At 37.8% G+C, this 16,943-nt stretch overlaps 1 pseudogene across 1 annotated transcript; it reads right to left on the bottom strand.

Annotated features, from left to right (window-relative positions):
• Positions 1–14,968: 14,968 nt before the first annotated feature.
• On the bottom strand, positions 14,969–16,589 carry LOC125360706 (annotated as a pseudogene). Its single transcript, XR_007212795.1, has 2 exons — positions 16,195–16,589; positions 14,969–15,978 (listed from the first exon to the last, which is right to left on the bottom strand). The product of XR_007212795.1 is annotated as a 26S proteasome non-ATPase regulatory subunit 11-like (transcript).
• Between the last annotated feature and the right edge of the window lie 354 nt (positions 16,590–16,943).

The following is a 16,943-nucleotide window of genomic DNA, read 5'->3' as shown; positions in this document are numbered from 1 at the left end:
TAGTGTATGCTAATGATAAAGATGTTGGTCTTATATTTGAAGTGCATCTTTTGCTGGGTGCATTGATCTGTGTCTATATTCCTAGGTATTCTAATACAAAATAATCCTGAATTCAAGAGACTACTCTGGACACTAAACCAGACCTGTCTCTAAAATCCCAAGTCTTCCAAACAACCATTCATGAATTTGTAATATCATGAGTTGACTGATAGGTAACAGTCATGAGTGATAGAGGAATGCAAAGGAAACATTAAAATGGAGGAAGAAGGGCTGGGAAAATGGCCTACTGGCAAGAGTACTTGCCTCATATATATGAAGCCCTGGGTTTGATTCCCCAGCACCATATATATAGAAAACGGCCAGAAGGGGCGCTGTGACTCAAGTGGCAGAGTGCTAGCCTGGAGCAAAAAGAAGCCAGGGACAGTGCTCAGGCCCTGAGTCCAAGGCCCAGGACCGGCCAAAAAAACAAAACAAAACAAAAAAAAAATGGAGGAAGAGATTGCAAGGGAATGAGGGGAAAAAAACGTCGTAATTAAAATTTTCAGTCAATATGTGGTCACAGATGAGTTCTTCAAAGATCTCACCTACCTAAGAATTAATGATGGTTTCCCTGCAGCATGGGTCAATGAATAGTTCCTAAATCATGCCCAGGTTTACTGAAGCCAGTGACCCATGTCTCTAGCCAAGCTGCAAGCTCCTTACACTTCAGTAAAAACTTGTTCCTAGGATAAAATCATTGCAATTTTTACTATGGAGATGACATACTTTCGGTCTATTGAAAGTGCATTTCTTCCCTAATACAACGATTGCTTTCACCAGGATTCGCTTCTTGTCTGAATAATTCTTTCATCACCTGCAAAGATGAAGGTAGATGGTTGTATTGAATTCTCAATAACATTTGTTATTTTCAAACCATCGGTTTACTGAGTTACACAGATTTTCTAAATGTTGTTATATCTTATTTTTAAGATTTATGAATCTCATAATCACTAATATCACCACCAATCTCATCCACTAGGTCTTCAAACATGAAAAGTGGTCACATCCATGGTGACAAATACAAGTCTTCCAAAAGTCTAAGTTTCTCTCGAGTGCTCAGTATTTTCATTAGCAGTAAATATTTCTTCAGTTGCTTCCATTGTAGGGACATTTTTACTTCTTCCAATAAAAAAAAAAAGGAAAGTCTTCCAAATACTCAAGTCTGAATAATAGTACTCATGTTTAAGGATAAATATGGTCAGTTGGAACCACACCTCAATTATGCTATGTCAATCAATGTAGAGTTCCTAAAACAACTGAGTTTTAACTTACCCACCTAATCCAGGAAGCCATATCTTGTCCTTGGTGAAAGATCCTGTCAAAGCCGTCCCTAAAAGGATGGAATGCTCCAAGTCCTTTACACTCTAATCATGGAGGTTGAACAGTTGCATTGAATTTCCATTGTATTTCTGGTAACAGTCATGCTTTGTGTTACTAGAAAGTCAGCAAAGCTATCTCTACTGCAGTCCTTGGATTGGAACAAGAGAATGAATCTCCCACACACAAAAGTTTGATTAGAGTGTAAGACGTGGAGTAGTGCAGTGTGGTCCCATGATCTGCCCACAGGCACAATCATTATTCTAAGCATTAGGAGTGCTTCCTGAGGTAATGTATATTTGACCAGGAGGGCTTGGTTTAAAGAGGTTTAATGAGTTCATCTGATGTCTTGCCAGTGTAGATAAGTAAAAGATCTACTTATTGTTTTAGGAACTATTTGTTAGCCCATCTTAAGCTGCTGTGAAGCCTACAGTTAATCCTTAGGTGGGTGGAGTGATTACTCGAAACCTGTCTTTTGAGAGTCTATGTTGTTGGTGAGGGCCTGTTGGGAAGTTGAAACACAATAGTTCTATCCCGAGACCTTGGGATCTCATCCCCTGTTTGGGGTTCCTTTTCCATTTCCCCATCACCCGTGTCGAACTGCTGCCTATCAGTGTGTATGACAGAGGAAGGGTCAGAGAGCATGACGGACCTTGGGTTACTATTTTGTTTTGAATATGTATGTGGGAGTTGACACATTTTTATGGTTCAAATACTGCAAACTGGGGGGATCAAAACAATGCATGGGACTCCCTCACCTGTAGTAGATAGAATGTGCCTAAATCTATAGGTAAACACACTGGGTGGTTACAGAGGAATTAACTAAGCTCTGTGGCAAACCCAAACAATATATTTCTTAGAAACACTAAGTTAAAGCCGCACAAAATAAGTACCAGGAAATGGGTACTTGCAAGAAGGGAGGGGAGAACCAAAGGGAGAGAGGTAGAAGCCTGAAGTGAGAGAAGGGGTAGAACTCAATCCATCATTGCATATACCACAAAGTTAAGAAAAATAATGGAAGGGGTGAGTGAGTTGAAGGAGGGTGGAAATGTTGAGGAGATGATACAGATCAAGACGCCAAGACACGTTGTAAATGTGAACTGCTTTGTTAAATGACACAAAGGAAGTGATGGAAGGGGTGGTTTGGGAAGGGTGGGTACGCAGGTTAAAAGGCATGACATTGATCAATATGCAGCATATTCATAAACTGTTTGGTTGAATGGCAGGTCCTTTGTACAACTACTTGAAGATCATAAAAGTGATTTTAAAAAAGACATAATTCAAGTCCAAGAAAAGAAACTCTTACATAGTACACTTTCTAAGAGTTATAGTAAATACAGCAAAGAATAGGCTTGTAATTTAATAATTTAGTTTTCTTGTTCGAAATTTACATGATATAAAGAGATGTTCAACATCGCATATAGAACTGGATTACATAACTTCTCATGTTATTGCAAAGGCTGATATCTGACAGCTCTAGAAATAATTCTAAAGTATCTTGATGAGGTTATGTTAATAATGGTACCAGATTTGACATTGTGAGTAGTGAGATACCTTTTCATTTGTCAAGCACTGTGAACATTAGGGTGAACAGATTGGAAGAGGTCAAAATACCTTTTGATTCATTGATGTAGGTCAAGAAGGGTGATTTTTATCATCCTCATAAGTTTCGGAGACTTTCCTGTATCAGAGTAATAATTTGCCAATCTTCAATCATTTTAAATTAGGTTCTGAGTATTATTTGGGCTACCTTTTAACATCTTCCAAAATGAAAGGAAATAAAAATCCAAAAATCATTAGAAACCATATAATCTGTGTAAGAAAAACTGTCTTTTCTATTAAAGTGTATTGCTTAAGAGTTCCTGCTTTGGCCTGGCGACTTGGCTCTTTTTAAGGAAAAGAGAAACTACGTTAGGATAAGAAAGAAATCAGAAAGTGTGAGGTTTTGTCTTAACCTGGTTTCTTTACAAGGTGGAATTGCCACATGCCCCAGCTTGTTCATGAAATAGCAGAGTATGGGTATATTTTGAGATTACTTGTGAGCTCTTAATCTTATTTCAAAATCACCTTATGTAAATATATTTTACTCTTTTCAAACTAACCAATCAGCAATTGTGAACCTGGGCTCACCCAATCTGAACAGCGGGATGGGGCCTGCTGCCTTAGGAATAAATAGCTGAGCAGACTCCCTGCTCTGTGTGCTTGCTTGCCCAGATTTTTGACTGATGCACATCCTTCTAGCCGAAGTAAATTTTGCCTCACTGAGACAGTTCTCAATTTTCATGTCTATTATTGTGACTCCAATGGTTCTCTGAGAGCATGTTGATAACATCTATCAACAGTTCTTTAAGTGAAGAAAAATCTTCATAATATTATATAACTTAGGATAAACTCCCCAAAGTAGCCATTCAGAAGTTTAGGAAGTGAGAAAGTAATCTGATTCACAACAAAATCCCCAAAAGCTATCTGAGTTTTGGTTCTCTCTTTCTTTCTTTTCTTTTTTTTTTTTTGGCCAGTCCTGGGGCTTGGACTCAGGGCCTGAGCACTGTCCCTGGCTTCTTTTTGCTCAAGGCTAGCACGCTGACACTTGAGCCACAGTGCCACTTCTGGCCATTTTCTGTATATGTGGTGCTAGGGAATTGAACCCAGGGCCTCTTGCCACTAGCACTCTTGCCACTAGGCCATATCCCCAGACCCAAGGTTCTCTCTTTCTTGAAACATCTCAATCTGCAGCCCAGGTTGACCTTGAACTCACCATCCTTCAGTCTCAGCCTCTCAAGGGTTGATATAATGGATGTGTCCATCATGCATAGCTATTTTATAAAATTTATTATTGTTATTATAAAGGTGATGTATAGAAGAGTTACAGTTACATAAGTCAGGTAATGAGTTCATTTAAGTTTCAACAATGTCACCCTTCCCCTTCCTCTCTCAGTTTTTCTCTCCTGTCCCTACTTACAAGTTGTATATTTCATTTTCAAACTATAGTGGCTAGTGAGTACCACGGCTGCATTTGTTCCCCCTTTGTCCCTTCATTTCTGTGCCTACCTTACTCCCCACAAAAAAGCCAGATGAACAAGCAAGACCAAAAGAAAAGGAAACAGAACCAGCAAAAACAGCCACAAAGAAAAAACAAAAACCTCATTTCCATTTCCCGGAGTTCATTTTGATGAATATTATTTTATATGATCAGATGCATATAGACATTAGCCCTTTGTGTTCCTCTCCTAAGAGTCTCCTCCTTTGGTCTCACTGCATGTGAGAGAAATCATGCTCCCTTTGGGTCTGTGAGCTTGGCTCACCTCAGCTAACATGATTTGTTACAGGCATGGCCATTTATTTTAGAACAAAGACAAGTACTGTACTTTGGAGCTTTCCCTTAAACTAATTAATTATGTGAGAACTTGTCTCTTACATTATTGACTAAAGTTTAAGAATTTTCTCCAGATTCATGCCTGTTTCAGAATTATCTTGCATATCCTCAAAGATATATTTTATCACCAGTATTCTTCAGACCCAGATTACACAACAGGACAAACTTTCTACTTTTACTTTAAATGCCAACAACTTCTGTCATCAAAAGTTTGTACTTCACTAGATAAGTCACCAAAGGTGAAAGTATTTTTCTGGGCTAGGGAAAGGGGAAACCAGCCAATTAAAAAAAAAAGTTATTTGACACTTTATTGGACTTAAGTGTAATGATTGGAAAGATGATTTTTGAAATGTTTTTCTAGATTGATTAAGAATCAATCTTAGCTAGGTGCTGGTGGCTCACGCCTGTAATCCTAGCTACTTAGGAGGCTCAAATCTGAGGATCAAAGTTCAATTAATCACCAAAAAAGCCAGAAGTGGAGCTGTGGTTCAAGTGGTAGAACACTAGCCTTGAGCAACAACAACAAAAATTGGTGACAGCACCCAAGCTGTGAGTTCAAGCCCCAGGACCAGCAAAAATAAAATAAAATAATCCTATTGTTGAAATGAGATAAACATCTACTGTAAATAATCTTTCTTGAAAGAGGTTTTCATTTCATACTGTATGTTTTACTGGAAGATGGGATTTTAAGTGTTTTTACCACACATGTCAAATGTTTAAATATTTGTCACTATTTAACAAAACTATTAACTAAAAGGAAACATGAACCTTCATTAGAAATCATGTGATATTTCATCTTCATGATAAAAAATCTTCCCTCTCTTTAGAACCCTAGAAAGACCTCTTTAATTTCTAATGGATTTATTTCTTGTTAGAGAATATATATTATTAAACTTCCCTTTTGATAACATGGTAAGGGTAAGACTATATTCCCACAGCAATTGCTCAAACATTGTCCTTGTAATTTCATAGGCCTGGCAGACTGGTCTCTTAGTCTGCTCCTTCCAAGAGACTTTTAGAAAGACATAACTGGTGAACTCTCCTAACCATTTAGAAACGACTTTATCTCTTTAAAAGTCTAAAAAGAAGGTGCAGGAGGAAAATCTAAGCAAATCTTTCTCTCGTGATTTATGTTCATTTTTCTTAGTGTATCAATATGCAAAAACTTAAACCAAAACCCCACCAGGAATTTTGCATGAAAGAGATCTCTCAGTGATTTTAGAAGACCTAGGAATGTAAAATGTTCTAAGAATCCATTACCTTGTCCCATATATTGACCAACTTGATTTTGTATCTTTAGAACAACACATAAATCCAGATTCTATTAAAGTTTTCAGGTTAAGAAACTTATCTTTGGATGCTGGGGGCTGGAGATTCCTGGGAGGAAAACTTTGCACCCATTTTGTGAAAGCCTTTCTTCTAGAGAGGTGTTAGATCAAGATCCAATTAGTGGAGTTACCATTCCAATAGATCAGAGGGCTAGCAAAGCCTCTGTCTGCTCTGCAAACACCATTAAGAAGTAAGACTGGGAACATTAGTCATTTCCTGATTAGCATGTTAACCTGACTGCTAGAGGATGAAAGCAAACCCCTGTGATGCTTTCCAAAGGAATTAGATTTTCCTGCACTATAGAAGTGGTCACTTTCAAAGAAATCTTTTTTACTAGTGTTTTAAAATCAAACTAGATCAAGGTGGCTATGAAAACTTAGCCTGGTCATCCTACACTGGAAGAAAACACTGAGGCCTCTTTGGATTTGTTTCTGACCCATCTTCTGAAAGAGCACCTGTTGTTTGTCCATAGCAAATCTGTCAGACTGCTAATTAAGCAATTTAGGAAGTAGCATCAATTGTTTGTTTGGAAAAGCCAGGTGGCTTCTAGAATCAAAGGTGAAGAGAAATGTGAAGCTGTTTTGCAAGGTGCTCAGAGGGTAGGTAGCCTCTGTGCCTGCATTTGAAAATAGCCTGTCGAATTCTTCAGAATTTATGGTGGTGGGTTCTGGGAAGATGTGTGTTTAGAAAGCTTCCATGGGTGGTTCTTAAGCACTGTTATTCTTCCATAGTGCTATAGAAGTTTCCTGTGATTTTTTTTGGTGGGTTCTGGGAAGATGTGTGTTTAGAAAGCTTCCATGGGTGGTTCTTAAGCACTGTTACTCTTCTATAGTGTTATAGAAGTTTCTTGTGATTTTTTTTTTGTTCACATATAGCTCTGTATAATTGTAGTTTTGTATTCATTACTATAGGAACATCAAAAGAGTAATAATGTTTGCATATTTGTTTTGGCAAATGCCTCTATGAATTCCAAAGCATTTCTGTGTAATGACCTTATATTTGACTCTGAAATTACGGGATTTATGTAATCAATAGGTTGCTCCTTGACATACTAATCCAGTGATTACTGGATTCATTAGTGAGTTAATTGTGAAGTATTGAATGAGGCTGTAGATTAAATGACCTGTGTTGGACATCCCTTCATTTACTGTCCCTTTCATAGTAGAAAAAAAATCCCAGTTTTAAGAATTTGTTTACCTAAAAGGCACAGTGGGTTGTTTGAGGAAACACCAGCAGTAAGTTTGCAGTACAGAAGTAATTTGCTATATTAATATTCACAAAGTCAACCTAAACTATAGGAAGCCCTGTAACTAAATATTAGTTTTCCCTCCATTGTAAAGTAGAATCAAGAAGCAGGTATTGGCTTCTTAGCATATCTATATATACAGGTGTTTTAGTAATCCTTGTCATTGCTTACTTTTATTTTTTTTGAATTATTTACTTATTTTTGCCGTACAGGGATTTGTATTCAGACCTTAGCTTTCCTAGGCTAACGCCCAGCTACTTAAGCCACACACTCAGCCCTTTATGCTTTGTTTTTGAGATAGGATTTCTTGTTTTTGCTCAGCCTGGCTTGGAAGTTCTGGACCTTCATTCTCCTACAAATTATGCTTCCTTCCTGTAATTAGGATGACAGATACACCCCACCAAGCCCAGGATTTTTGTCATTGTTGTTGTTGAGATGGTCTTATTTAATTTTTTTTTTTTTGCTCATGTCAGCTTCAAACCATGAACTTTGCTATCTTTATCCCCAAGTAGCTGCAACTACAAGTGAGAGCCACAGCACACCTGACGTATTTTAATGTGACAGATGAAATTTTAGTCATCTCAAAACCTTCACAGTGACTAACTTGATTAGGATTAAATCAATCTTCAAATTTTTCAGGAAATGAAGAGGTAAACAACAGCAACAACAACAACAAAAAAAAAAACCCCGCATGTTGAGGGAAAAAACAAAACCTCCTTGAAATTTGGAAATGATGAGAAATGTATCCTCAATAAAATTCAATATAGCAACTTATATTAGTTGTTATTCCACTACGGGTACATTGGGGGTGCTTCCATGTTTGTTTTATCCTTTGATTTGTTACTTATTTTGTTTGGTAGCAATATCCTTTCATTTCATGGTCACTTAAATATGCAAATAAATAACAAGTGATAGCTGTTAAATGTTTCTAACATCAAATGACTGGATAGTGTTACCAGAGTGTCTAGGCCAGCGACTCTACATGGGGGTCCCATGTCATCTTGTCTGCCCAATCGGAAATACGAGTTGTGGTAAATACGAGTTGTGGTCGATTTACTTATTCCAAGTGGCCACACAAGTTAAAAAAAATGGAGAGCCATGGCCTGAGCCCTCCTATCTTCTGAATGCAGAGCAGACCTGCAGGATTATATAAGGGGAGAGTTACAATGAGGATGTAGTCAAACGGTCTTGATGAAACTGTGGTCTGACTGGTCTTTATCACACATCTGTTTCTGCAAGGCCCTTCTGACACCTCATGCCTTGACAGGGGTGATTTGATCCTCATCATGGGGTGCTTCCATGCAGTCCATTTACAGCCTGAGCTGAATGTTCTCACTGGGGCAAGCAGCCTTCGTTCCCATTACAGAATGATCTGCCCATAGGGTCCACTGCTTCTGCAATCTTAAAAATACTACAGTTAATCTTATCTTGGTATCTTCAGCCTTTGGGGCACATGGGAAGTTAGGAAATTTAGGACCAGACGTGACTCTACAGGGAGATGTCTTTTCAGTGATGTGTCATCTTTCTGTATGCAGTTGATCAGGAATCTGACCTAAAGTTTAAGTAGAAATGGAGACAGCAGCAGGCCCAAGTGAAGCATAGTCTCTCACAAAAACTCTTTCTGTCCTTCTTACACTAAGATGGTGAAAATTTTAAATAAATCTAAATCAATAGCTAGTTGTTTTTAATCCACTTCTCTTCATTTCTTTTAAGCATCTCCCCTGTTTTAATGAAATCATGGAGCCTTATGAATTTCTCAGCACTGCTTTAGCCATATTCTACCTATCATGACATGCTCTATATTTGTTTTCAAATATGTTCAATGTGTGTTTTGATTTATTTACCTTTAAAACTTTCTCTTAACTGTGAGTTATTTGTTCAGTTCCTCCTCTGTTATAATTTCCAGGTTGATTTTACTGTCATAAAACATATTCCATAAGATTTGGCTTTTCAAAATGTTTTTGTGATTTGCTTTATGGCTGGTTATGATACTATCTGTATGATCTATGGGTATGTGAGAAGAGTATATTATGTATACTCTTGTAAGTAGAATGGAATGTTCTACAAATGTTGGTTAGATATAATTAAAAATTGTATGGCTAAGCTCTACTATTTTGCTAATATTTTGTCCAGTTGTTCTCCCAATTGGTTGAAAAGAAATGTTGGGGTTGCAATTATCAGTGTGAATTTGCCTTTTTCAGTTTTGTTAGCCTGCCTTCATAGAGTTCCTAGTTCTGTCATTTACACATTTATGATTAGTCTGTCCACACACTAATACCTTATCATTATGCAATCTACCTCTCAGTGATTGGTAAGAGTCATTATGTATATAGGTTGATAACAAAATCCTTCCTGCTTTCTTTTCATATTTCCATGAAAATTCTTCCTACAACTTTGTGCTGTCAACATGCCTCTCACAAAATTAAATTAGTTTCTTTTTTTTCTTATTTATTGTCAAAGTGATGTACACAGAGGTTACAGTTTCATACATTAGGCATTGGATACATTTCTTGTATTGTTTGTTACCTCCTTCCTCATTCCCCCCTTTCCCCTCCCCCTTTTCCTCTCCCCCCATGAGTTGTTCAGTTGGTTTACACCAAACAGTTTTGCAAGTATTTCTTTTGTAGTCGTTTGTCTTTTTATCTGTGTCTCTCGATTTTGGTATTCCCTTTCACTTTCCTAGTTCTAATACCAGTATATACAGTATCCAGTGTACTCAGATAAGATACAGTGATAGTGCGGGTATAACCACAGGAAGTGGATACAAGAGGATCATCAACAATAGAAGTTATGGTTTCACATGGCATGTTGAAAGTAATTACAACAGTAATATATCACTTTTCCATTAAATCAGTTTCTTAAAGAAACTAATTTACCTGTGTAAAATACCTTTGTCTATTTTGATCATTTACATTTAATGTTATCATTATGTTATGCATCAAACCTACCACACAGAAGAGAATGTATTCTGAAAAGAGAAAAAGAAGAGTATCAGCCCCACAGCAGAGGTGGCAGAATGGCTAAAAAACACAGAACAGTGAAAGAGTCAGAGAAAATAACCAGTCAGGTCCATCTCAGCATCACAAGGCAAAACAGATGGGCTGAATGTCAGACTGTCAATTCTAGATGTAAGATCTAGAATTGTTCTTGCTGTAAGCATTAAACGCAATGCTGGTGTTTATGAGACAGTGACTGTTCAAGTGTAGAAAGCTTACCTTGTGAAGGGGAGCGATATTCTGGTTCTCCCTTATCACAAAAGGTGAGGGGCAATTGCAAGATGGCAAGGAAATCTCTTGAGAGAAGGTCTATTGTTTTGACACTGACATACTATAGAGACCTATAAACAAGAAGCACTCATCACATAGTGAGTCAAGGGTGGGTGGGAAAGAGTTACAAGCTGTGGTCAAACAGAGGGAGAGGGTATGACACTGACTGACATGGTGCTGTAGAGAAGTTCAAAGTGTTGGGAACTCCATTGGCTGTCCAGATCATCCTGGTGGTCATCAAGGATTTGACCTGCTGTGATCAGGGATGAATTCCATAACCTGAGGCTAAACCGGAAACAGCATTAAGGCTTTGGTTACTTTAGAATTCAACCTCCACCACTTGCTCAAAGCAGGGTGTCAGAACACTGGGTAAAACTACGGTTTCTAAATCATACTATGTACTCAAAAGAACAATGCTAAGAATAATCACAATTGAATTGAACATGTACAAACACCTAAAATAATTCCAGTAGGATAAAAGTGAAGAGCTGTATGAACTCAGAGGATTCATAGGAATAGTTGAAAGAAATAAGGAAGACAACTATACACACTACACAACAGGAATCAATAAAATATAATACTCCTAATAAAATCAAATTGAAATCTTGGAAAGGAAAAGCTGAAAAACTTAACTGAAGCCTCAGTTGAAAACCTTACTAATTGTAGAGAACAACTTGAAAATTAAGTATCAGTTGAAGAAAAGGTATAGGAATTAGATCAGTCAGATGGAGGCAAACAACAATAACCATAACAACAGCAAAGCAAACACAAACACAAGCAAGCTAAAAACCTGAAGAAAATAGAAACAGAAAAAATTAAGACCTCTGAGATACCATAAAAAGAAGAACCCTACACCTCATGTGCATAGAAGAAAGAAGATATACAAGCTAAATGATAATGAGAACATAGTCAATACAATAATAGCTGAAAATTTCCCCAGTTTCGAGAAAAAGATTATCATCCAAATTTAGGATGCTTTCAAGAACCAAACAGGCAACAAACACCTCAGGAAAACAAACACCTCAAGATATTATTATTGTTAAACTAAGCTGAGTTTGATGGTTTATGCCTACAATTATAGCTACTTAGGAGGCTGTGATTGGGAGCATCATGAGTGGAGACTAATCAAGGCAAAAATCCACAAGGTGCTATATCCATCAATATAAAGCTGGGCATGATGGCATATGCCTCCATTCACAGCTTTGTGGGAAATATAAATAGGAGGGTTGCATCCCAGGCTAACCTGAGCAAAAATAAGACCCTACTCCTAAAAGGAACTAAAGCAAAAAGGATAAGTGATGTGGGTCAAATAGTAAGCTAATAGCCTACCCAACATGAGGTCATAAGCTCAAACCTAGTACCATCAAAAAAGAATAGAAACCTGACTATAAAGAACAAAAATATACTGAGGACCGAGGTGTTCCTCAAGTGTGAGTGTACTAGTTGTGAGCAAGGAAAGCCTCATGAGAACACGAGGCTCTGAGTTTAAGCAGCACAAAAACAAGAAAGAAAGAGCGAAGGAAAAAGAAAGAACAAAAGAATGAAGAAGAGAAAGGAAGCAAGGAAAGAAAGGAGGGAAGGAAGAAGGAAAGAGAAAAAAGGAAGGAAGGAAAGAAGGAAAGAGAAAAGAAAGAAGGAGGAAAGGAGAAAAGGAGGGAGGGAGGGAGGAATGAAAAGAATATCAAAAGTTGCCAAAGAGAAGGGAAAGTCACCTACATAAATCTATAACAACAAATTTTATAAGAGAAACAATAAATATACATGGAATGATATATTAAAGATCATAAAAGAAAATAAGTGGCATCCAAGATCAATGTATCTGACAAAGGTATTTTTTATAATTGAAGAACAAATAAAAACTTTCTGTGACAAACACAAATAAAGGAGTTCATGATCACTAAGCAAACATTACAGGAGATACTTAAGAGAATTCTATATACAGAAGAGAAAGATAAATGTTACCAGGATAATACAGGAATGATTCTTACTAGATGAGTAGTGAGAAATTAAAAAAAAAGAAGAAAAACCTGCCCAAACAACAAAATGACAAGAAACATTCCATAGATTCCCATTTTGACATAAATGTTAATTACCTCAATTTTCCAAGCAAATAATACAAAATGTATACATTTTAATTAAAAGATGATCTGGCAATTTTTTGCCTAAAAGAAATAAATCTCACTAAAAAGGATAAAAATTAGCTTAGGGTGAAAAGTCAGGGAAAGATTTTAAACAGATCTCTGCTATAAATAGTCAGGAATAGCTATGGTCCTATTTGGTTAAACAGATATCAAACTAAGATTAGTCAGAAGCTTAATAAAGGGAAAAAATCCATCAAGAGGAGATGATATTTATTAACATGTATGTACCAAACAATGGCACACCCAATTTCATTAAACATATGCTACTGGGCTTAGAACAACAAATAGACTTCGGGAGATTTCAAAACTTCACTCTCACCAATAAAAGGGTCATCTAGACTACTCCATCAAAACCAAACAAAACTGAACAACAAAACGGATGGTTTTCATCCATCATCAGCACAGTGCACAGAGTATCCTACACGACTATCTCCAAAATAGAACATATTTATTGACACAAAGCAAGTCTTAAGAAAATTTAAACAACCTCCCTATATTCTATGTGCTGACAATGTAACAAAAGTAGAAATTAACAACAACAAAAAAACTACAGAAAAGACTAAAACACATGTAGGCTAGAAATAACTTTGATGAACAATCAACAGGTCATTGAAAAAAACACGGAATAAAACAATTTGTCGGGCTGGGGATATGGCCTAGTGGCAAGAGTGCCTGCCTCATATACATGAGGCCCTGGGTTCGATTCCCCAGCACCACATATACAGAAAATGGCCAGGAGTGGCGCTGTGGCTCAAGTGGCAGAGTGCTAGCCTTGAGCAAAAAGAAGCCAGGGACAGTGCTCAGGCCCTGAGTCTAAGCCCCAGGACTGGCAAAAAAAAAAAAAAAAAAAAAAAAAAAAAAAAAAAAAAAAAAACAATTTGTCGAATTTAATGAAAATACAATTTATCAGGGCCTCTGAATTTATCAGGGCAATATGAATATGAAAGTTTATAGCTTTCATTGTCTAGGTATACCAGTCAAACAGAGATAGATATCTCATATAAAAAGCCTCATGATACACTTTAAGCTCCTAGGAAAATAAGAATAAAACAAACCTAAAAGCAGCAAGCACAAAGAAATAATAAATATTAGGGAAGAAATTAATGAAATGGACACTAGAAAAATATTATACAAAGAATAACAGGAAGAAAAACTCAGTTACTTAAAAAAATAAATTAAGATTGCTAAATTCTGACCAAAAGAAGGTGGGAAATGACCTAAATTATGAAAATAAGAAATGAACAGAGGATATCACAACAAATACTAATTAAGTAAAAAAGATAATTTCAAGCTTTGTATTTTAAAAAATCTAGAAGGAATGGATAAATTTATAAGTGGAGGTGGCCAATTGAAATTGAACCAAGTGACTAAAACCACTTTAACTGATCTGTAACAAGCAATGAGACTGAAGCAAGAATAGCCCCACCAAAAAAGAGCCCTAGACCAGTGAGATTTGCTGCTGAATTCTACTAGAAATTTAACAAACTGATAAATGTACTTCTCAAACATTCCCATGAAATATGAAGGAAAGGAACATTCAATCATTCTAGGAAGCCAGTATTAAACTCATTAAAAAGCCAAACAAGGACACAAGTAACAAAGGGAAAGTATAATTTCCTTGAACTCGTATGGACTCTTTAAAACAAACAGCAAAACTAAACCTGAACTAAAAAGAGCAATGATAGAGATATCACAAAGCCAGAACTCTGTTTATGCTACAGTGAAATAGTGTCAGAAATAGTACCAGCACAAAAACAGTCACGAAGATTAATGGAACAGAAGCTTCTAGAAATAAATCCACAAATGTGAAGAAAACTGATTTTTGACAAAGAGTCCACAAACATCTAGTGTCCATTTCATTATGCCAAAACATTCATGGAAGATAAGACACCTTCAAAACATGGTACTGAAAAATCTGGCTATAGAGAGAGAAAACTTAAACTGGATCAGTTTCTCATCCTATACAAAATTCAATTCAACATAGGTTAAAAGAAAATCAAGTAGCTGGGCTTAAAAGCATGAAACATCCCTTTTCCTACTAACTTTAGGATTTGTTTTTTATTTTATTTATTTATTTGTTTGTTTGTTTATTTATTTATTTTAGTGTAAGCCTTTTTTCCTTTTATTTAGAATAATCATTTTTTTCTTTTCTTTTCTTTCTTTCTTTCTTTCTTTCTTTTTTTTTTTTTAAAGCAATTTCCCCGCTCCCAAGTTGGGCCAGTAAAGATTACATGCAAACTGGCACACCTATGGGCTGGAATTCAGATGCACCAAATGAGGGTTTAAAAACTTTCCGAGTGAAAAGTAGAACAAAAAAGAAAAATCTCCTAGCATTTCCCCCAAGGTTTCACTCTCCCGCCACACACACTGTCCAAAGGACGGCTACAGATCCAACTCTGCGTTAGCTTCTTGGCTTTGTTGTGGAGGGAGTCCACTACTTTACTCATGTTCTGAATTGTTTCCAAAGCAGCTTCGTAAGTTTTATCTACTGGGGGTTCGTGGAAAATAATCAGGATGCCCTCCCCCTGGTCCCAAATCCCATGAAACTTCTTGTCAAGAATCATCTGTGATAATTTTCTCTCTTTGTCGGCCTTGGAGAGTTTGATGAGGCTAGATATGTGTTCAATCTGTACTCGGGCCTCAATGACTCGAATCAGATTCGGTTCCAGTAAATTATCATACAACTTAGCCAAGTGTGTGCTGATGATTGGGTCATCCCGGAGCTCTGCCCTGTAGTCTGTCAGAGCCTTTTCAAAATCTGCCAGTGATCTGTTCTTGCTAGCCTGAGCCACACATTTTAATGCTTCTGTCTGCCTCCCTGCAAAACGCAGTGCAAGCTTCCCGCACACCAAGGCCTGGACATCTTCTGGGGTGTTGAGCATGATTTTGCACAGCAACATGTACTTCAGAGATGTGATGGCCTTGGGGCTATCGATGGAATCATAGCCCTCGAATGCCTCACAGAAGTATGAGTATGCAGTTTTCCAGTCCTTCTCCTATGCTGCGTGGATAATACCTGACTGCGTGTCCAAAGTGGCTTGCAATTTAGGGGGGGCAGTAGATGGCGTTTGCTGTGGTTCGAGCAGAGGGTAAGGCAGCTCGGGCCTTCGGCACATTACTCAATGCATAGTATGTTTTGCTTTCTAAAAGCTGTACTTCCACCAAAGGGGCTTTGTCGTCCATCTTTTTTAACTCTCGAAGCAGTTGAGAGCCCAAATGCAATGCTTCCTGGTACCTCTTGGTATCAAAATACAAAGACACTGGGGGCTGGGGATATGGCCTAGTGGCAAGAGCACTTGCCTCGTATACATGAAGCCCTCGGTTCGATTCCCCAGCACCACATATACAGAAATGGCCAGAAGCGGCGCTGCGGCTCAAGTGGCAGAGTGCTAGCCTTGAGCAAAAAGAAGCCAGGGACAGTGCTCAGGCCCTGAGTCCACGGCCCAGGACTGGCCAGAAAAACAACAACAACAAAAAACAAACAAACAAAGACATCAGTCCCACCTCCAAAGCTTGGTGTAAGAAAGTTCTTTTCTCTGATTTGGCCCATTCGATGCACTCTAAACACAGCTCCACCTCCTGCCCAGTAGCTGTTTCCATATCAAGAAACAGATCAAGAAGAGATCAGACCAGTCGAGCTGATGGAATTCAAGAAAGGGCGTACATACTTCAGGAGTCCTCCAAGTTCAGCAGCTTGTCCAGTCTTTGCCAGGAGAGACCCCAGTTCAAGGATACTCTGCTCTTTGACCTGCACTGCCTCCTCCTCATTTTCCTGAATATCGTTTCACGATGGAGTGGAGGATGTCGGTGGAGGCCTCCGGGTCGGTGCTGAGTAGAGACTGGGCTCTCTGGAACTCCACCACTGCTGCTGCCACCATCTTCCTGCTATCACACCGTCTCCATCTCTTTTTCTATTTTACTGTTATTATAAAGGTGATATACAGAGAGGTTACAGTTACATAAGTCAGGTAATGAGCCCATTTCTTTTTGTACAATGTCACCTCGTCCCTCCTTTCTCCCAGTTTTTCACCTCCCATCTCCACCCACAGGTTGTATGGTTCATTTTTCACGTAATATCTGCTCCTTTGTCCCTCCATTTCTGTGGGATTCGTTTTGTTATTCTCTTTCTAATAATTTGAGGTATTAAATGAATGCCTTTTGCATTTCTCTTCTTTTTTGCTGTCAGTTTCTTTTTCGGGAATACTGAATACTTGGTTCTCTTCTTCTTGACT

This window comes from Perognathus longimembris, chromosome 12, assembly GCF_023159225.1.
Source record: "Perognathus longimembris pacificus isolate PPM17 chromosome 12, ASM2315922v1, whole genome shotgun sequence".
Lineage (NCBI taxonomy): Eukaryota > Metazoa > Chordata > Mammalia > Rodentia > Heteromyidae > Perognathus > Perognathus longimembris.
This window is presented reverse-complemented; position numbering and strand designations above follow the sequence as displayed.